The sequence below is a fragment of the Bactrocera tryoni genome, chromosome 1, assembly GCF_016617805.1.
Source record: "Bactrocera tryoni isolate S06 chromosome 1, CSIRO_BtryS06_freeze2, whole genome shotgun sequence".
In the NCBI taxonomy this organism is placed as follows: domain Eukaryota; kingdom Metazoa; phylum Arthropoda; class Insecta; order Diptera; family Tephritidae; genus Bactrocera; species Bactrocera tryoni.
In genome coordinates, this window is record NC_052499.1 from 43,642,215 (window position 1) to 43,664,024 (window position 21,810).

The 21,810-nt window shown below is 37.2% G+C and overlaps 1 protein-coding gene across 4 annotated transcripts in view; it reads right to left on the reverse strand.

The window, feature by feature from the left end:
• LOC120766984 (sex determination protein fruitless) overlaps window positions 1-21,810 on the reverse strand; it is a 432,626-nt gene that overhangs the window by 109,446 nt on the left and 301,370 nt on the right. The window contains exon 1 of one of the 4 annotated variants that reach the window (XM_040092785.1): window positions 17,838-17,910. The exons of the other annotated variants lie outside the window; for them this stretch is intronic. The gene's annotated coding sequence lies outside the window, so the exon portion shown is untranslated. Of the gene's footprint in view, window positions 1-17,837; window positions 17,911-21,810 lie in introns of those variants that run through there. 4 annotated transcript variants of the gene reach the window in all.

Consider the following 21,810-nt stretch of genomic DNA (forward strand, 5'->3'; position numbering starts at 1 on the left):
TTCATTGTTTGCTCAGCCATTCGCGCAACCAGTCGCGGTTTGCCCATCCATTGCTCATTGCTGAACGTATCTGTAGCACTTTTTTACTCGCTGTTTTGGTGTTTATTGTTGTTGTTTATTTGTTTGTTTGTATGACCACCCGAGCGTCTGTCTCGCGGCTTGCTGGCTGGCTTTTCGCTGTCGCTTTGCAAGTGTGTAGGTTTGTTTGTTTGACTCTGTCTGTCTGTCTGTCCGTCAAGTTGGTTATCCGCCGCAAGTGAATGAATTCATTCAGCGCGCAATGTAACGGTTTGTACGTACTCGCAGCAATCAGTCTGCCTTTCCTTCCGTTTGGCCGCGTGCAGCTGTCCATACTGCACATACTCAGTCAAACACACACACACATGTATAATTATGCACGTCCGTCTGGCATGAGTAATTGCCGGTGGTTTGGCAGTTGGTTGCTTTTTGCTGTTGTTGCCTGCACTTGCTGCCGCGCTGCATTGCCGTGCAATCGCCGCGTTGGCTGGTGGCGGCGCGTCAAGTCAAGTTGTTTTCAACGCCATCGACACACACACACACAGGCATCCAGCGTCTTACACTTGCTGCGCTTTCGCACAAAAACAACAAGACAATACTGACTATTTACGCTTCAATTTGGATTTAACGCTCTCGTGTTATTGTTGTTGTTGTTGCTTTAACACCTCTGCAATTAACGTTTGTTATTAAATTATTTGCTCTGCTTTGTTTGGTGTTTGCTGCTCGTTTTTTAGTTAATTATTGTCTGCGCTTTTTGCTGTTTAACTGCACTTTAATGCGGTAATTAAATAAAATTTAATAACAACAACAATACCAATAATAACAACAGCTGCATTAGATAAAATAATTCAGTAATAAGCGAGAAAAAATGCTTCGCCTTAAAAATTAATATAGAAATGCAATGAATATACACTCACACTCACACTAACGCCAACCCATACACATACAGACGCAGACGTGTATGTGTGTGTGTGTGTGTTTCAGTTTACGTTATGATTAATTGCCACTTCAGAAGCCGATTTTTTCGCAATTTATTTGTCTAATTATTTGCGTCTATAAATTTACGGTTTAGTAGAGTGTGGGGTATTCACACGTGAGTAATATGAGAAAGATTAATGCAAAGGTGTAATTTATATTTTGTTGCGGTTATCATTTACAATTAAGCGTGTGTGAGTTCTAATGCATTTGTTTCACTCTGTAAGATAGATAAAGGAATATATCTAACACATATAAAAGGGACGGTAGACTCTTGGGTGATGCTCTTCAACTTTGGAACGGGTGATTTAGGTGGAGGTACTTTTTGCAATAGCCTTCTTTGGACAGATCACGCGTGAATCGTGTCAAGCTGTAATATTATATTTGTTCAGTATTGTGTGGTTTTTCGTCATGGAAAGACTTACGCCTGAATAACGTTTACAAATCGTTCAACTTTATTATGAATATTCACGTCCTGTAAATAATGTATTTCGCGCGCTTTGCTTAGCTTATGGTTAACGTTATCGGCCTACTGAGCGTACTGTTCGCAACACCATCACCTATCTTGAGACCCAGCATTCATTATTGAAAATAATAATAATAAGAAAATACATAAGCAGCCGTAGCTGAAAGTGTATCTACACGATGACCGTAGAGTTGATTCGACGCCATTCGCTGCAACTCGGACTGACGTATGGATCAACTTGGCGCATTCTACGTCGAGATCTTATATTGAAAGCGTACAAAATACAACTTATGCAAGAACTGAAGCCGCTCGACTTTCCCAAGTGACATCGTTTCGCTATATGGGATATTGAAAAGTTACAGGAAGATCCGACGTTTTCGAGCCAAATTTTGTTGGGCGATGAGGCCCATTTCTGGCTCAGTGAATATTTAAACAAGTAAAATTGCCCCAAATGGTACGAAGGGGGACTGAGAAGACGTTAACTTCGGCTGCACCGAAGCTGATATACTCTTCACAGGTGCATTTCTTTTAGTAACTATGTGTTCAGTTTATATGGAAGTGATATGCTATAGTTAGCCGATCTGAATAATTTCTTCGGAGATTATATTATTATCTTAAGCACTAAAAAATGCCATGTCAAATTTCAAAAAACGTCAAATGCAAAAGTTTTCCATACAAGAACATTTTTCCGATCTTTGGTTTGTATGACAGTTATATGCTATCCGAAGCCGATCTGAACAATTTCTTCGGAGATTACATTGTTGTCCTAAAAATAACCTGTGCCAACACTTCGGTGAGCAGATAATTTCCCGTTTTGGGCCGGCAGGGGAAGGGGAAGTAGGGAACTTCGAAGTGGATCACACTTTATTAGAGAAAAGTTATTGAAGTCAAAATATTGAAGTTTAGTAATTATAAGTAAGCGAGTTAGATTTAATATTAGAGAGTACGTGGTTATCTCACTAAAGTAGCTTAATTGTTTTCTGAAACTAAATTTTGTCTGACAGACTTTAGATCGTTTTTTTCTATTGAAAATTGAAATCACTAATACTTTTTAACGCTTGACAAATCGAAGACTGGTTATAAGGGGTATAAATGAGTTCTATTCCTTAAGATATTAGGTACGTAAAATTCTTTAGATGGATTCGCTTATTTTGAAGGGCCGTTCTTTCCGCAAATACATCAATTTGCCGACCAAAACCCAGAAAGTTTAAAACGTTTATTAAAATCCGTAATATTTCTAAAATACATATGTGCAAAAAGTCAGACGAGTTTGCACGCTCGGAGGCAGCCAGGAATGCAATACCCTAAGTTGCTCTAGACCATTCACCCCCCTTCAACGGTTGAGAGGTAGAGATTTATAATGTTTCACATTCAGAAACTTGCTACAGTGGATTCGGTAGAACGCAGAGCATGCGCGAAGTATGATGAGACATGATGATGTTTGAAAGAGGATCCCAATGTTGCAACTTAAAAGACATTGAATAACTGTAATGGAAAATACGTTGAGTTACAAGAGAAGACTTAATCGGCTATCACTTGAGAGCACAGTGTCTTAATGATAGCTTAATAGTGGCTTAAATCAAAATCCCCTTACTACCATTTTAGAACCTTTGAATAAAGGAATAAGTCAATGCTACATATTCTCGAAATAGACTCAATACACTTTTGACCTTAAGAGGTTACATAGGTTTACGGGTTTCAAAAAATCGATTTTTTTTATTGTCTTATTAAATTCTACAACACCTCTAAAATATTGTCCTAAATTTTCAAGTTGATCCGAGAAATAGTCTCGGAGATACAGCCTTGAGAACTTGTGCGCTCGAGGCTAGCTAGGCTAAGTGCGCAGTCTTTAAACGCGTTTTTCTCGAAACTACTTTTCCCGGCACGGTCTGCATGATAACTCATAGAGTTTTTAACATTTTTTGATGCGATTTTTTTTTAAATATTCGAAAATGTTTTTTCTATAGTCTGTCGAGCCGGATTTTCGATATTTTTATTAAAAAATTTTATAAACATAATTAAATTGTGACATTTATGACGTAAAACGCATAATTTTTTTCTAAATTCCGTGAAGTGGAAAATTTTTCGAAATTAAAAAATTCGGCTCGACAGACTATAACTACAACTTCATTTTACAAGAATTTTTTTTATTTTTACAAATCCGTCAACATTTCAAGGATAAATGATGCAGACCGTGGAGCAACTTTTTTTTCATTGTACATTGGGTCACGTGATATTTTATGTACTAATTTTTGTAAAGAAAAATTAAAATACATCGTTTTATAAACTTTAAGTACCAATAAACATTGTATACAATTTCTTTATATTTATTTCTATTGTTATCCCTTCTGAAAACAGTTTTTCTTTTAGCGCATTTTGGTGCTGCTAGACGTATGTAACCCCTTAAGCGCTAAGAGTTAAATCAGAGTGATGGAGAAAGCAATAGAACATCTGCTATCTATCTTTATCGACTTGAACTCTGACTATGACTGAATCATATCAAGAAAAGAGTCCATTTATAAGTCAACTAGGTTATGGGATTTAATACCGTTATTCTTTTTATTATGAGGATACGATAAGTCAAAAAATCTAGTAGAGATCAGTTGGACACCAATATCGGCTATGTGGGAAAAAAGTAGCGTAAAAGAGGGTCGACATCATGGTCTTCACCCCATGCTAATAGACGTTCTATTGTTCCATCACAGCCCCCACCACCTCCCTAAAATATATATCCAGTAAATACATACTTTCATATTTACGAAAAAAGGAACTAAAGTGCACTTTCAATAATATAAGTATCTGTGCTTTATTTTTCGAAATAACAGTTGTACTATATACCTCCCCAAATGCATCATTTACTTATCGCAAGGGTTTTGGCAACTTAATGTCATAGATTAATTTAGTAGCTTGCGCTTACATTTTCTTGCCAATTTAATTTCATTCACTAGCGCCATAAATTCACTTTGGCAATTTGTGGACGAAAGCTCGCTGCAATGTAAGCGCGCACAGCAACTTCTCTTGGCGACAAAGGCTTACAGCTAAGACTGTTATACTATGCGAAAGTAAGTGGAGAGTAGCGAGAATTTAAATACTTTTGCAACGCCAATAAAAGCGAAAATAAATAAAAAAACAGAAAATGTGCATCTTTTATGGCGTCACCAGGCTTCCTTCCGGTGGGGCGGGCATCCTGGCCGCGAGCAACGCTGGCGATACTAAATTTATGATTAAGTAATAAAAATGTTTATTATAACCAAATTTGCATCGCTGTGCTGCTTGCCGCACGCTGCTCGGCGCGCCGGTGTAAGCGCAAATAATAATGAGCGCGATAATTTTTCGTTTAACCCAAGTAATTTGTAAAATCAACAGAATGTATATAATGTAGTGAAAAATTCTTGCGTTTTATGTGCCTCATGCTAGTTTTGGTTCGTGTTGATACATATTTCTCCAGCGATTTTATTGTTCCGCTATTTTGTTTATCGAAACGCGCTTGAAACTTGCACCAATGCCGTGTAAAAAACTTAACGGGCGACTAGAATTCGCAGCTCAGCAGTTGCGTTTTGCTGCGCCAAGGCAGAAGCGCGTAAATGCATTACGGTTTAATGGTGCAAGATAAAAAAGTATTCGTAAGTACTTGGACGTGGCATTAATTTACGTAAACTGTAAGTGTGAGCGCGTGCCACGTACTCTCAGAGCGTTAAAATGGCGCTGTGTCGCAAATAACGAGCATTAGTATCGGTTGTTGAAGTGGCTGTGGGTGCGAATGGTCGCAGAACTTTTATATCTAATTTTCTCGCAAAGCGAAGTCTTTGTAGGAAAGAGTAGTACTCTTGACCTACGATTATTAGGCCGAACATAATTCTGCGGTTTATGGTACACAGAAGCAAATCTAACTAAAATCGGACAAGTGAGTTTTGCTGAACCGAATAAGGTACCACAGCTGTGTTATTTTAGCATGTTTATCACTTGTAGTAGACTTAAATAACCTGAGGTTCTGCGTTAGATTTAATAGTAAAAGTCCTCAGATTTTAAAAGTAAACAAAGCGGCTTTCTATTTCTATATCAAAATGTTTTTACTATGAAAATAAGTAAGGAAGGACCTTTCGCACATATAATGTCCTCGCAATTTTCAAGTATCAAAAGCGGAGAAATGTGTTCAGTTTTCACACTTTCAGTAGTTTTGACACAAACAAAAAAGGAGACCCCAGAATTTGCGCCAACTACCGTGGGATAAGCCTCCTTAACATCGCAAATAAGGTGTTATCGAGCGTACTGTGTGAAAGATTAAAGCCCACCGTCAACAAACTTATTGGACATTATCAGTGTGGTTGGAAAATCAACAACTGACCAGATATTCACCATGCGTCAGACCTTAGAAAAGACCCGTGAAAAAAGAACCGACACACACTACCTATTCGTCGATTTCAAAGCTCGTAAAAGCATGAAAAGGAGCTGCCTTTATGCCATAATGTCTGAATTTGGTGTTCCTGCAAAACTAATGCGGCTGTGTAAACTGTCCTTAAACAATACCAAAAGCTCCGTTAGAAACGGAAAGGATCTCTCTGAGCCGTTCGATACTAAACGAGATCTCAGACAAGGCGACTCCCTATCGTGCGACTTCTTCAATCTACTGCTGGAGAAAAAAATCGTATTCGATTCATGGAACGCTGAGCTGTTCGAGATATACGGGGACATTGATATACAAGGTTCGTTCCAAAGTAAACAGGACTTTTTGAATCTAGCGCCCCCTGGTGGCATGTGGGCCAATAAAATTCGTGATCTCCGAAAATTCCATCGAAACTGTGCGTGAATTCATCAAAAATCAGCCGAAATCATCATTGAAATTCATGGAAATGGAATTGAACCTCTCTAAAACATCGATTTATCGATCGATACGTGTTCGGCCCGAATATCGCGAAGATGAAAGTTGGCGTTTGTTGCACGATAATCCGCCGTCTCATCGATCGACGCTTGTGACCAATTATTTGACCAAAAATCACATTTTAACCATTAACCACTCCCAGTATTCACCTGATATGGCACCGTGCGACTTCTTCCTTTTCGGAAAAATGCATTTGCCCATGAGAGGAAATCGTTATGCTGACGTAGAGGCCATTCAAAAGGCTTGCACCGTTATACTGGCGGCCATACCGGCCAACAAGCTAAAGCACTCGTTCGACATGCTTTTGGACCGTGCAAAAAGCTGTATTGAAGCAGAAGGAAACTATTTTGAATAAAATAAATTGATTTTGCCGATATTTGTTCTGTTTTTCTTTAAAGTCCTGTTTACTTTAGAACGCAGCGAGTCAGCGAGTAGTTCAGCGAATTAAGAGAAACCGACTACGATGGCTGGATGATATCGTCCGTATCGATGAATAGTATTCGACGCAGTACCTGGCAGGGAAGTATTGGAAAAGAAAGAACTGCACTCCGTTGGAGAGATCAGGTAGAGAAGGATCTCGCTGCTTTTGGTATTTCGAATTGGCGGCAAATTGCGAAGAGAAGAAACGACTGCTGCACTGCTGTTATCTCGGCTATAACAGTGTAAGCGGTGTCTACGCCAGTAAAGAAGAAAATACTCAAAAACATTTCCTTACAAAGATCTTTTTTTTCAATCTGTTTTTTTTTTTGTTTTTAGTTTTGAATCTTAAGAGGCTTAGTTATAGCACTTTACAGTTTTTTGATTAAAAGTAAGCAGAGCTTTTTGGTTCTCAGTGCTCTGGAAGTATGTTCCTACAGAGACATGCAGATGCAGTACGTAATATATACAATAACCACAATCGCTTACATTCAAAGGCATTTACGCGATATCTTAGCTCTTTGAGCAACAACAAAAGAAATATTGTCGTTTAATAAGAGTAATAAAAAGATTTCAGCATAACATTGTACTAGTAAGTAAGCCGGCATCAATGAGAGTCATGGAGACGTTAGCAGAAGGGAGGTGTTGAGGCTCTAAATGGGTTATGTGTGATGCCAGCGATGTTCAAGAGTAGTAACAATAGTAAAGAATACTAAAAACGCTGATTGCTTTTAACAAATTAAAGCAAATAAATTAAATGACAGTACAAAGTAGGTGGATAATATCAACATTGTGTAATTTTGAACATTAATCTTTTATTAACGCTTGCTGAGTGTCAGATATTTATTTTCGGAGCTTTTTTGAGCATTGTTTATGCTCAAATATATATTACAAGAACTAGGGCCTCAACCACGTTCAATCAGCACAAAAATATAGACACGACTGTTGCAGTATCGAAGTCGAATTTCAAAAAAAGGCCATATAAAAATGTTTCTCTACAGTTAAGAACCTTCCAAATGCATATGTTGAGTCATAAATTTAGTTTGTGATATGCTTTTAAGCTTTCCGAACTTATTTTTATATTGAGCTGTAGAGCTTTTATAGTGCCTTCATATAGTTTTTTTGCACTTTGTAAATCTTAAAAAGCTTACGACACTAGGTTAGGTTAGGTTAGGTTTAGTTTTAGGGTTGATCCATATCGATGAATATCACTTGTTCATGCGTTCTTTGTGCTACCCGTAAACTTATAAAAGTGGATCACCAGATCCGAGTTACATCGACGAAGCGTTTTAATGCGCCAACTTTTCTGATTGTTGACCAGCGCTTGCTGAGATCACTGGCAACTGTTCAAAGATCGAACGCCAGAAGACATGAAGACATCGGAAAACCGATTTGCAATCGAATGAAATTCGGGCAGGATGACCTCCCTAGCCAGTTCAACGGCTTTGCAGTTTCCGACGATTCCGCTGTGATTGATCGCCCATGCAAGTCTAACATGAAAAAAGCTTGAAACTATTGCTAATGAGGTCGTGCGCTTCTAGACTAGTTCTGAGCACACGGTCAGCGAGTTCAAAGCCATTATAGCCGCGAGGCTCTCGGAGTGGATGCACACCTGTTCCTGAAACTAGAGTTGATGGGGCTGCTGACAGAATACTTTCTCACCTATTCTCCTTCTTAACTTCGATGCATACGTAAAAAAGTTCACTGCATCGTTTTTTGTCCGCCAAGAGGTTCTGCAACGCAGTGATAGAACTCTAAAGTTTTATAATAAATTATTGATACTTATTCCATACACGATAATTCGATACCGTTTGTGCAACTCTGATGTCAGTTAAGGCAGTAAAGGCAGTACTTTCACTGTTTCCGTTTCCATGACTAAGGGTCTAAGTAATTGGAACGGACCTGGATTTTTATCCAGCAAAGTACTTTCAACTCGACACTAGTCCTCGAAATTACTTCAGGAATGTTTTCTGTCGCTACAACAACAACAAGCTTTCATTGTTTCGTATATCTGGGCAAACTGTCTGAATTAAGATTGGTAGTTTTATTTGTTTTCAGTTTCAGCTTGGAAATATGTATGAGACTGCCAGAAAAATGGTTACAGTTTCTAAGTACTTAAAAAAAGTCTCTAAAAATTCTCTAAAAACTTTTCAAATAATATTTCCGTTTAATAACATTTTCGATATCCGTAAAACACTAGAAGCTTAGCATTTTAAATGAAATTGACCAGCGGCATGCAACACGTAAATGCCGAAAATGTTTAAAAAGCCAGAAGGCAAGTAGTGGCAAATACGCCTACAAGAAACCAGTAAAGGTATTGAACGTCGAAACTTGTATGTGTGACAGTCAACAACAACTTGTGGGGTAAATGCGCTACAAAACGCTTACAATCGATGGCTTATACTAGTAGCCAGTCAAATTGTAGTTTGTGAGTTAGACAGGTGTGCTAGCGCTGGGCAATGGAGCACGAGCAGAAGGCCAGCAACGTGCAACTAAATGTCATTTATCGGTTTGCTTAACTACACCAGGGTGAGTAACTTATACGAATTTGAATTTGAAGATAAAAATACGAACATTTGTAGGCGGTGATGTATCTGCATTTACATTTTGCTTTAGTCGGTTTCGAATTCTGCTGCAATCTGTATCGAAAGAATGGAATCTTCGCAGACATTTTTATGTTTTTTTATAATGGAGAGGGTTCTACTAAGAAAATGTATGAATTTTGAATTGAATAATTTAGACAGAATTATTTTGGAGATCATATAGATTTTTATCCTCAGAAATAGTATCAAATATGGAACGAGCTATCTGCGTACAGAACTCCAAGAGTCATGTGCAAAACGGTAGATTGGAAGTACACAAAATTTATATTGGCACTCGATAGAAGAAACTGTAGGAGCATGATGGGAATACTAACTGGTCACTGTGTGGTGGCGACACACGACCGCAGGATGGTGCTGACAGGTCGAGAAGACTGCAGGAAATGTCTAGAACAGGGCACCTGGAAAACAATAGAGCATCTTTTGTGCACTTGTCCCGCAAGACTACGCTGTAAGCATCTGGAGTCTGCACGGTATGATACACTGGAGAAGGTATCGATAGTGAGGCCGCAGAGTCTGTTAAAATTCGTGTCAGACGCAGGCATCCAAAAGGATGACTTCTCTCTCCGCTTGGAATTAGCAATCCATCTGGTATTCTAATAAACCAAAATGGTCTATGCAGGGCTTATTGGCATACGAGATTAACTTAACCTAACCTAATATCAAATATTGATTCCTGTTCATGAGCTTTTAAGATAAATTGAAGGTTCTAGAAGTTTGAAGTCCCCGACTGAGATTTTTAATATGTTTTTTCACGTCAGAAATACATCTTTGATTTTAAAATTGCTTAAGGACGGTCGAACGTACAACATTTGCTGTAACTTTTCATAATATGATTATATTGCCTCGTTAGAGCTTTGTGCTCGGTTTCACAGAGTCGTACTCACGTTTTCAAAGTATTCGCCTACAGGAGACCATATTCTATATACTAGTTCTGTTAACAAGGAATATTTATTTATATATAAGAGTAGGCGTAATGGTTTAAATTATGTAGTAGTAAGAATTCCAAAGGAGATGATACACCACGAATATTCGTTAAATCTTCCATTGACCTCAATAGAGCTGAGGACAGCTAGACCGTAAAAAGTTTCTGCTAAAGCTTTAGAACATCATCTACAAGAATCGGTAACGAAGTCTGCCGAGAAGTCTACTAAAAGCTGTCACTTCTGCAGAAATTTTCACAAACATTATTCACCGCCGCAATTTGTAGTCCCACCCTCGTATATAAACGTTGGTTCGCCAACACATGTAACTTGAAGCTGCTGTCATGATTTAGTAGTACCTACAACACAATTCCATACACTTTTTATTCGTTCTATGTTTCTTTTTTCCAGCGCTCGCGTTGACCTATAAAAATTAATTTAGCAATAAAATCTAAGCAAAACAAAACTGATCGTCGCCAAACGAGCGCTGCAATGAGCGCAGAGTGGAGTGGGGTGGAAAAGCGGTTGCGATGTCGTCACTGGTGCAGCAGCAGCCCAGCACACTTGCCGCCACTGCCAGTGCCAGTTTCCTTGACTCCATTCTGCAGGCCATAGGCAGCATTACAGATGCAGTTGGTCGAACAAAAGGAGAGAACCTTGTCGCTGTGTCAGTTGCCAGCGGATTTGCATTGCAACGGAGCTGCAAGCCACCCACACACACACACACACATACATTTATATTGAAAAGTCAGTTATGTCTACAAACATACACTTGTACATATACATGCATGTAGATGAGCTGCGTTGGAGTATGGGCTCAGTAGGAAAACGGAAGGTGTAGCGTAATCAATAAGCGGCTATGCGGGGCGTGTGGGTGCGGGTGCGCGCAATTGCAAATCGTGATTTGAATGCGTTACGTTGCTGGCATACCAATTGAGCGTTGAGCGAATACACTTTACATGCGCCTAGGCGCTGTCCATTCACCGGCCGCGGCCGCTCGGCACGATCGTGCGCCATGATCGCATGGTTTTTGTTATTGTTAAATTTTATTTGCAATTTTTGTTGTTGCTAGTGCTGTTAGTAGACTCTTAGTTGACATGCACTGACTACGCTTACATGTATGCATTTATGTGTGTCGCTGTGTGTTGTTGTTGTTATATTTGGTCACAATTTTATTTATAGAATTTATGCAAACATGAGTAAATGCTACGCTGCAAACACATACATATATACTGTATATGCAAATATGTATGACTCTACTTGTTTGTATGCAATTATGCACAGGACCAACTAATCGCTGTGGCGCATGCGCGTAGGTTTTTACGATTTCGTATGTAGACTGTCAAGTGGTTTTTATTGCGGCGTCTGTGGATGAGTAGCTGTTGATTTATGTTGCTACAATTTTACAAATGCTTTTTTATGTGTTTGTAATTTTTTTTTAATTTATTTTTTCTTTGTTTTGCATTCAGCCTTGTTTTCGCTTGCAATTGACTTTATAAGGGCATTTCGTTGCATTCATTTGCGAATTTCGGCTTGTCGCCATGGAGTTTAGTACTAATGTTAATTTGTTGTTATTGTTGCCTTTGTTGTTGCTGCTTTGTTATTCTAGCCGCTGTCGGCGACCATGGTCCACTGTCATTACTCACAATTGGCCTTTTTCTCTTTCACCTTTTTTGGTCTGTTTGTGTGATCGGTCAGTGGGGTGAACACATATACATACATATATATGAATATATGTATATTCATATGTACATACATTTATGTCGATGTGGTTTATTATTGTGTGGGAGTCGGCACGAGTTCACAGTGCATGCCAACTGTGTGGCACATTAAAGGAGTTGTTTCGCCGATTGCAATCGAATTTATTTGGTTTAACATTTTCTGTTGCCATTTATTTGTTCCAATTTTGGCTACTGTTTGCTTGTCTTATGAAGTTTTGGTTGTTTGAAAGTGTGACAGTTATTTGCCAAACTAATAATAACGGGACTAATAATTTTGTTACCATAATAAGTGAGGCCGAACTTGCAGCTGTCTCAATAAAGAGCCTTTGTTTGCCTAAACTTTCAGGCGTTTGCTTTGCTGGAAGTTTTTATAAATTGTCTACCGGATTTGTAAGGTTTTATTAAATTGCGCTAATTTCGAGATTAACTATTTACTTGCTTGTAATATTACCATTATATTTTTTATGTGAAATAAAAAAAATCCAAACAATTGCCAATATCGTTTTTTTGCATGTATTGTACTAGCAATTTGTTACTAATAACTTTTAAATCAGGTGGCCACACTTCTCTAAATTAAACGCAACCAAATTCTATTTATGTAGGTATTAAAATATTTGTTTATTTCAAATATTTAACAAACATGTGCGGGATGAAGTCATGTGTAGAAGTTCACGTTTAAGTGAGGAAAGTTCTCCGAGCGCCGTTCACGACTTCCGGTCTGAAACCAAGTATCCTCTGGGTAGCTAAAAAACAGCCGTTTGATGGTGAGCTAAAGCGAGAAGCCGAAGCACCTCCTCCCCAAAGTTGTGCGCTGGGTTTGGGACTCGCCACAAAATACTGTTGCAAGATTAACAGTGCTTGGGACAAGCAGTTCAGTAGATCTCTTACGATTTACTCCAGGCCAAAAGGATCTCGCAGACACACATGGGGTGGTTGTCGACCAATGCTTGCTAAACGCACGCGTTGTCCATAGGTTCATTGCTAGTGCGCAAGATGACATCGGCTAATCGACTCCGGTATGAGCGGAGAACGTGTATCCCTTCTTGCTTTACAATTTCCAGCGATTCCATTAATATTTAATAGCAGCTACTTCTTCCTAAAAATTACAATAGTCCGGTAGCATAAAACTAAGCTTGACTGATTGCTTCTTATAGAAGACTCTCCTTCAATTTTTCAATTTTTACTACAAGCTTCAATCCATCCGTTAAAAATCTCGCTGTGCCCCTTTTCCTGTGGGTTCTCCCATATAACCCTTTTGGGTACGTGAGCGGAGAAACAGTCGTGAGAAGTAGCCTCTGTAATACAGTACTTCAAGTTTTCAGGGATCCAGTTGAAGGATGAAGGAAGTTCAGCGTGACGTTATTACCTTATCAAGAAGTCGAAAGTGCGAACCTCAGAATAAGGGAAAAAGTCGTCTGGGTCTGGGACGTTTTGTATCACCTGGTAAATAAAACCATTTTAGTTTTACTAGGATGAAAAGCTAAGCCGCTTTTACTTGCTCAGTTGAATTCCACGGTGAGGTACTCAACAATTCCAAAAAATATTTTCAACCCATATTGTAGTTTTTCTTTCTTCTATCAATATTTTGGAATTAAGATTTTCAAATAGGAGAAAAAATTCCATTTCGAAAGTTTTAACCTTCGGATAGAACCCCTTATAATCCCAAAGGAAACATTTAAACTAACACCATTGGGTCTAAAAAAGTTTTACTATATTTCAATGATTTGAAAATACTTTACGCAAAGTGTTCATTAGATTTCTTTTCAAGAATGAAACTCCTTTCTTATCTGAAACCATAACTTTATTTTCAATTGTTTTATCAGGCCTTAAGAGAAATCTTCGAAGGTTCCAACAATACTTTAAGATTGGTTTTTAGAGCAGTTGGATATTTTTAGCATACAGTTTCTTTCCACGAGTTTGAAACTATCTTCGGATGTCTTTATGTGATCAGAATAGGTATCGACTTCATACCTGTTATTTCACAAAAAAAATGACTCACGAGCATTAAAGTGAAAAGAAATTAAATTCCAAACACTATTCTTGCTTTCCTCTTGCATATGATTTCATTATGTAACACATATGTACATGCCTAAATTAGTAAATCAATAATGCGACTCCTCTCAAAACAAATGGGTTTCACAATCTTAACTTCTTCAGATTGAAACAAACTTATTGAAGGAGCTGCTGTTCATTTCTTGGTTTGCAGTTCGAAATAGCGAAGGTAGAGGCTCTCAGGTTTTCTGAAAAGGGAAGTTTCCCATAAAAAAAAAACACGTATGTACCGATATTGTCTTCGCAGTGCCTTCTCTCTGTGTTCTCATTGTGATAACGGCTCGTAGTTCTCGAAAAAAACTCAATAAAATTAATGCAACTTAAAATGATAAATTATGACCATAAATAATGCTAAAGAAGCATTAAATATTAATAATTTTTTTACTAACGACACTGCAATATTTCGATTGGCTTGTGGAGCACGTTAAAAGACCGAGTTAAGTCTGATTTGTTTCCAATGAATTTGCGCAAGAGATTTGTATTTTCGCATAAAGCACAACCGCACAAAAAAGTAACTTTGGTGCAGAAGACGCATCTAATAGCGTCCGTTAAGAAATACGATGCGATCATTGCCTAACTACTACGTACATTGTGGCCGAAAAGGCCAAAAGTGGTTTTCGGCCAAAAACGGTGTGACCATTCGGTGGTGAAATGTGCATATCCATTAGTTTGGACAAATACGAATGCAATTATATAGTATGAGTATATAAATGTTTATATAATATATAAACGTATTGTTGCAAAATTGCATATGATATGCGCTCAGTGAATGCAAGCTCCATATACAGGGTGCTTGCGAGACATTTAACTAATAGTCACAAAATCGGAATTTCAATAGGGTCAACGAGAAGATATATTTCCAATGCAATGGCATTCTTTTTCTCTTTTATGGATGGTGACATGTGGCGAGGTTCACGCAAGTGAGGAAAGTTCTCTGGATTCAATTGGAAGTGGCCAGAAGCGATTCTTTTATATATGACGCAAGCAGATCATGACTTCTGGTCTTAGGGAAAGTATCTTCTGGGTGGCCAAAAAGCATCCATTTAAAGACGAGCTAAAGTGAGGATGTGAATTATCCCCAGGGTTGTGTGCTGGGTTTGGCACCCGCCACGTAAAAAAAACAGCCCCATGAAAAGCTTCGGATGAGAGACCCCTCTTTTGATGACGATCACTGCAAACTTATTAAGGATTATGATTTAAGGGCATGCACCTGGAATGTTTGGTCCGCGGTGCCGCTGCTCCGGTGGTTGATGTCCTCGTAATGGCAGTTTTACTCCAAATATTTCAAAAGAAAGTTTTTGAATACATCCATTGAAAGTGAATTGAATTGTTCTCGATCACAGCGCCATCCATCTACATAGCATTATGTCTCAAGTTTAAATTTTTATTTACATATGCAAATCGTTTTAACTCCGTAGCGTCTTTAAACACCCTCTACTTGACGCGTTAAATTGCACCGTAAGCCCAATGGGCGTCAAGAAGTGTCGGCCTAGCGATTGGTGGGCAGCAGACTGCAAGCGATCACATCGTTTTCGCGTAGCATTCAGACACACGCTGCTCGTTTGTGCACTTGCGCGCTTGCGCAAAAGGTCGCAGACAGGTTACACTTCTCGCCAGTGGCATTTTAACGGCGTTTCTCCATTTTGTACATGTTTGTTTTGGCTCGTTATCTCCTGCCCGGCGATTGCAATTGTTCGTACGAGTAGTGCTGCCACTTAGTTGATATTTTAAATATTTTTTTTTTGCGTTAAAAAAAGCCTGGCTCTTAATGGGTAGTGTCGTAGAGAAACAAAGCCAAATAAATTAAAATCGCACGACAATAAAATAACGAGAGAGCCGTTTATGACAAATTTAGTTTTAGAAAATGGAGAGCATGAAGTTTATAAGTGCAGTACAAGGCGCACTAAGTGCTTAGAACCAACTTTAGGGATTCACAAATTATGCGAAATTCTTTCGAAGTGAAACTTTTGTTGTAAATTAATGTTTTATTATATTTTTATACCCCAAAACAGGTTATACGATCACTTATAATAAATTTTTCTTGAATTGTCACGCCAAAAGTGATTTCTATAATGTTATGAGTTATTGATCTACTCCATTTTTGAAGACTTTGAACCATACCATTTTTTGGCATGACAAGCGGAGAAGATACAGAGACAGAAGTTTTACGAACTATATATTTTGAGTTAATTTCCTAGCTTTATAAAGATAGAGCAATTTTTATGATATTTACCACATGCTTCACTTCTTTTTTTGTAAGCATTAAAGGTAACGGATAATCCAAGTAGAGGTACATTTTTCAGCAGCCTCTTTTTGACAGATTACTCGTGAGTCATGTCAAGCTGTCATGCTATTTTTGTTCAGTTTTGTTTGGCATTTCATCAAGGAAAGACTTCCGACTGAACAATGTTTACAAATCGTTCAACTTTACTATGAAATTCATGTTCCGTAAAGAATGTGTTTCACGCGTTTCACTCAATTACAGTCAACATAATCGGCCTACTGAGCGTACCATACGCATCCATCTTGAGACTCAGTATTCATTATTGTATAATACTCGACCAAATAGACTACTTCCAGCACGCAGCGAAGAAAATATAGCAGGAGTAGCTGAGAGTATACACGAAGACCTTGGAGTGTCGATTCGGTGCCGTTCGCAGCAACACGAACTGATGTATGGTGCGATGTGGTGTATTTTACGTCGAGATCTTAAATTGCTGTGGGGATATGTAAACTCTAAAGCCGATGCGGATAATCCCGCTTCAACTCAGGCCTGGGAGCAAAACATCAGGTGTGTCATTCGTCAGTTACCAGTCGAAATGATCGAACGAGTTATCGAAAACTGAACTCAATGGATGGACCATCTGAAATCTAGCCACGGTCAACATTTAAAAGGGGTAACAAACATCAAAAAATGCTATTTCGAATGGTAATAAACTTACTGTTGTATTTCTTTAAAGTATTGGAGATACGCAGCGTTTTGTGAAGCTCTAAAAGTGAATTTTTAGATTTTTACTATGTCTGAATTTATTGAACACAGAAGTGCGATAATGCACCATCTTTTACTGTATTGGTTATTCGTGATCATTTTGCCACATTTTCAACTAATATCGTGCCGCAACCACCGCATTCGCCTGATTTACCTTCGTGTAACTTCTGGCTATTCAGTAAATTCACATGACCACTCCGAGGACACCGTTTTGAGGATATAAAAGCTGAATCAAAGAAGGCGTGATGGCCAACACGACGGAGAATTTTTCCAAGTGCTAGTATGACTGGAAAACTCGTTGGCATAAGTGTATTGTAGCGGTAGGAGATTACTTTGAAGGAAATCAAATCGACCAAATTCACTTTTCATTTTGATCACAGTAGTATAATGCCAATCAGATCAGATAAATGATCTATAATGTTTTAGAAGGATTAAAATGAGTATTAAGAAGACTTCTAGTTAATCCTTCCACACCGCACAAGTTAATCTCTGCGACCATACTTTGAAATCACATCAGACGAGTTTTTGAAATACATACTATATGTACATTGCAGATTCATGATCGGCAATGAAAACGTTCGATATCTATAGAAAAAAACTGGTAGTAAAAGATTTGTAAAGAATGAGTAACTATGGAGCATGAAAGGTGATGTTTTTTGTTGATTTTTGGATAATAAATTAATTTAAATATAATTGTATATAGTTTCAGAAGTTATGTCTACACGTAAGAATATAAATGAAGTAGCCATTTGAATTTCAAGATAAATATTCAGAGAACATCTTAACTTAAAGCTTACCAATTGCCGCTATCATGAAAAATAAATATGCCACATCGTTGTCGTCGACATATTGGATTATTTGTCAAAGCATATAGCATATTATGCGAGTACTTCAAGAACTCTAACCCTCTTCACGATCTTAGCTAACACTTACCTGTAAAGAAAAAAGCAAAAATCGGAGAAGAAAATAGAAAAACAATTAGTAAATCAGTTAACCGGAGAGTGGTGTTTAGTAATACATTAAAAATCTATTTGCATTTTCATTGGCGAGCGTGCGGTTCGGCCAGCTGGGGAGCGAGCAATCGTATGCGGCAGTCAATTGGAGATGCATTTCATTGTCATTACTACGGTTAATCGTGGCAGACGAATGCATATGAGTATATGTTATGTACATAGGTGTGTACATACTTATTTATGCACTAGTGTTAATATTATATACATAAATATGCTGTGGGCAGGGTATTTAGTGATCTTAATCAGATTATATATGCAAATATAAGTACATACTTATCCTAACTTTATTGTGCAACATGTTTAATTGTTTGTTCAGTTGTTGTACTCTGTGTGGCTTATATACATACGTATTTATAATGCTATATATGTATATTCACGTATTACTGTATATATAGGCATTTACTTTTTTATAATCATAATTCATAGCATATCTCATTGTTCTATTCATATGCAAATAGCTAATTACATTCACAACTACTACCATCATTATTACAGTTATATCAGTCAAAACTAATAATTTGACTTTTTATGATGTAATTATATATGTATGTGCTGTATATATATATTTATTATTCTGTATCTACAATAACACTAGTTATTAATCTATTATCAATAGTATTGTGCTTAATATGCATTTTATTACTACCACTAAAGTGCCACTAAATATTTTTATAATACTAGATACTGTTATCATTTGTATGTAAATGTATATAGATTATATCGTATTATATCACTACCAACATTATTATTTTTTTTAAATATGTACACATAAAGTTTTCCAGAGTTTTTTGAATATACTGTGAAATATTCCTAAATTAAGCTCAAACGAATTTAATGGTATATGTAGAACGCAGTTTACGCGAACTTTTAATAATAAATTCTGTTAAAAAAGTACTCCGAAATTCCCCTGGTAAATGATACCAGAGATGATAAAAAATGCATTTTGCTATGATGAACGCGATCTCTCAACCAGTTTATTTATAAGAGCTGACTTGGTACACCTCAGTGGTGCGTTGCGATTTTTACAATGGATAAAAATATCGAACAAAGAACTTGTCTCAAATTTTGTAATTCTTACTGTATATATAGGCATTTCATTTTTTATAATCAGAATCCATAGCATATCTCATTGTTCTGCGAAATCATTTCGAATGCAGCAAAATGCTTACGGTGATTCAGTTTTATCATAAACGCACGCCTACGAAAGGTACAAACCCTTCAAAGACGGTCGAGACATCGGTGAAAACAATCCTTGTTCTGGACGACTTTCAACCTCTTCAACTGATGAAAATATTCAGAAATGAAGGATGTGGTGATTGAAAATCAACAGGCAAGTTTTAGATAGTGGCAAGAGAGCTTGATATCTCTATCCGTTTGAATGATTTCGATGAATATTTTAAGTATGCAACAAATTCTTGCTCTATTCGTCCCGATAAAGCTGAATTTTTATCAATTAGAATACCGTAAACAAGTCAAGTCCATGAATGTGGGATCGGAATTCGCAAGATCTGGACATGTTTGATGTCAAATTCATAAACCCATTTCTCATCGGCAGTTAAAAATGCTCTCCATGAATGTGGGATCGGAGCTCGCATGATCAAACATGTCCAGTTCTTGCGAATTCCGATCTCACATTCATATCATCAAACATGTCCAGATCACGCCAAAGCCGCTAAAAAATCAAGGCAATGCTCATTGTTTCTTTCGATATTCGTGGTTTGGTGCATCATAAATTTGTTCCAGAGGGACAGACGGTCAAAAGGAGTTGTATTTAGCCGTATTGAGGCATTACATCTAGTGGGAATTACTTTGAACGCAACAAAATATATATTGATGAATAAATAAATAATTTGCGTTTTATTTATAATTTTCGGGTACTTTTTTGTCACAATGTATGGTTGTCATCAAATACAAACTATAATATAATAACGTTACCTCTCAAGTTTTCTATGAGAATAGTAAAAATAAAAAAAACTTCACAAAAAAATTGTGTATTTTAATATTTGGCTTGGTTTAATGTTTGGTTTTGGTCTTATACAAGCGTTTCGTCGTGAATATGTAGAAAACTTTGCCTATTTTGGGCCCTTAGAAATTATATTGAAACTATATAATGGGTTGTCAAAAAAGTCTTGCGGTATTTTTATTGCATTTTTTTTTATTGAAATTGAAATGAATTTTTGATGACTCATGCCCAGCTCTTGACCCATGCTACGGTTGCTACTATGCCGGTCTCTTTCGACCAATTCAGCGATTTTATCGCAATTTTCGACGACAGGCCTTCCGGAGCGTATCTCATTTTCGACCACCTCTACACCAGAATGAAAACGTTGAAACCATCGTTGTGCGGTGGAAATGGAAACTGTATCGGATTCATAAACTGCAGAAATTTTATTGGCGGCTTGAGATGCATTTTTGCATTTATCGTAGTAGGAGTAGTACTGTAAAATATGCCGTATTTTCTCTTTATTTTGCTCCATGTTTGCGACGCTATAACTCACGAACGACTTAAAAGAAACGACAATCAATCAAACACGTGTTAGCGCGTGAAATGAGCTTTCCAAAAAGGTATAGCATGACCCTATTATTTAGTTACTCCCTTCTGTAATAGTTATGAGAAGATCGAGATCTGTTAATTATACAAGTAAGGTTCGACCAGAGTCGAAAGTAAGTTAGGTTAGATTGGATAGAAAGTGAGGACTTGTGAGGTACAAGACTTTAAGAAAGCGAAATATGGGTGGATGGTTCAAAAGTATGTTTTTTAAATCGTTTATAAATATGTTCAATAATTTCAAAAAAATGTTTACCCGTTCTATAGCTTCAAGGTATTAATGTGAGTAGTTCTTTTTCAGGTTGCGTGTGAAAAATGTTTTCCAACGCGTTCATCTCAAAACAAAATTTTTCGAACTTGTTTACCCGCTCTACATATATAAATAGATCAATAGTTTTAGATATATAAATAGAGACTAAGGCTAAAAATCATGTTTTTTTCTAATATTTATGGCTTTGTGATCGCTTATAGAGCGTTTGTTATATATTCTGTATTTTCGGAGAAATTCAGATGAAATGAACAATTTAAATGAATTGTATTATTTTTTCTACTATAAACATTTTTTGAAATAGAAATTAGTCTTTTAACCGCATTTTTGCTTAACATTTTTGAAAGAAAAATATTTTTAAGTTATTATATGCAAATAGTGTTTCAAAGGATATGTGGACCGCAGCGCCATCTGTTTGGACAATACACCCAACTCTTTTTTTACACGGGTCACATTTGAGTGTATTTTTGACCAAGTTATTTTTTAACTATGAAAAACATTCTTTCTGGCCTCTTTATCCACCAGTATGGGTTGTCTGAAACGTTATTTTTTCCAAAAACTAAAATATTTGGTCTGGAAATTATGTGTGGTGTAGAGTGAGATCATTAAATAAGCAAGGTTCGTGGCGGAAGGTGGCTATATTATTGTCAAAAATAAAAGATGCTTTAAACATTATTAAAACATTACAGAACTCAAATGCTACCTGAATATTACTAGGGAAAAACACTATTTATGTACGATTCTCTTCCTAAACTACTCATACTTATACACTATAGTTGAAATACAAACCATTAAATCTCTTCGTGAACAAGAGAAAGCAAGCAATATCAACGTTTCTCAATTCCAATTCCATGCTAAAGCTAATACAGAAACACCCTAAGTCAAAGCCAATCAGTTCAGCCAATTGCAAATAATATGGATCAAAGCGGTATAATTGTGGG